Source organism: Octopus bimaculoides, chromosome 14 (assembly GCF_001194135.2).
Source record: "Octopus bimaculoides isolate UCB-OBI-ISO-001 chromosome 14, ASM119413v2, whole genome shotgun sequence".
Taxonomy (NCBI): domain Eukaryota; kingdom Metazoa; phylum Mollusca; class Cephalopoda; order Octopoda; family Octopodidae; genus Octopus; species Octopus bimaculoides.
This window is the reverse complement of record NC_068994.1, coordinates 51,513,266-51,514,350: the sequence shown is the minus strand read 5'-3', so window position 1 is coordinate 51,514,350 and position 1,085 is coordinate 51,513,266. Positions and strand designations below refer to the sequence as shown.

Genomic DNA, 1,085 nt, shown 5'->3' with positions numbered 1-1,085 from the left:
ATATATATATATTGATATTTATAATCAATAGGATATGTAGTTTAATCATCCCTGCCAGTTAACATTATGAAATCAGTGATGTTGATGTGGGTGGCGGGGAGGGGATGCGGGACAATTAATCATGCTCTCTTGATGTAAAACCAAAATGTTCTCTCTCCGATTATAATCCAGGATGGACTTAGAGATTGTTAAAGATAAGGCTAAGCCTTATCTTTAACAATCTCTAAGTCTATCCTGGATTATATTTCACTTCCTTTGCAATTACCATCATGGAGCTGCCGTTGTGATACATGCTTCAGGAAAAATAAAAAATAAAAATTTTAAAAAAATGGGATTTTGTTTTTAGAAGCAATACCCCGTCCCAGCTTCCTTTCTGCTGTGATATTGAATCAGCATAATGCATTGTTGTTGTAGTTGTTGTTATTCAGTTGTCTTTATTTTATTGTGTACATTGGTTGCATTGCTGAACACCTTTTTAGTTTCGTGTTCTCTATCGTGCTGAGCGTACTTGATGTAACATGTGTGTGCAGTGTTTAGTTATGCTATTTTCTGTGTGTCATTGTCATCATAACCTCCGTTTCAACATCCCTTTTTCCATGCTTGGCATGGATCATACAGAGTTTGTTGATGCAGATATTCTATGGCTGAATGCCCTTCCTGTTGCAGACCCTCGCCTATGGAAATCGAAGGATGCTAGTGGAGGAGCAATGGCCCAGCGGTTAGGGCTGCAGACTCGCTGTCATAGGATTGCGGTTTCGATTCCCAGACCGGGCGTTGTGAGTGTTTATTGAGTGAAAACACCTAAAGCTCCACAAGGCTCCGGCAGGGGATGGTGGCAAACCCTGCTGTACTCTTTCACCACAACTTTCTCTCACTCTTACTTCCTGTTTCTGTTGTGCCTGTAATTCAAAGGGTCAGCCTTGTCACACTGTGTCACGCTGACTATCCCCGAGAACTACGTTAAGGGTACACGTGTCTGTGGAGTGCTCAGCCACATGCACGTTAATTTCACGAGCAGGCTGTTCCGTTGATCGGATCAATTGGAACCCTCGACGTCGTAAGCAACGGAGTGCCAACAACAACAA

The 1,085-nt window shown here is 42.2% G+C and overlaps 1 protein-coding gene across 2 annotated transcripts in view; it reads left to right on the top strand.

Moving 5' to 3' along the window:
- The window catches only part of LOC106874412 (alpha-1,3-mannosyl-glycoprotein 2-beta-N-acetylglucosaminyltransferase), a 151,214-nt gene that overhangs the window by 114,234 nt on the left and 35,895 nt on the right, over nt 1-1,085 (top strand). The window lies entirely within an intron of this gene.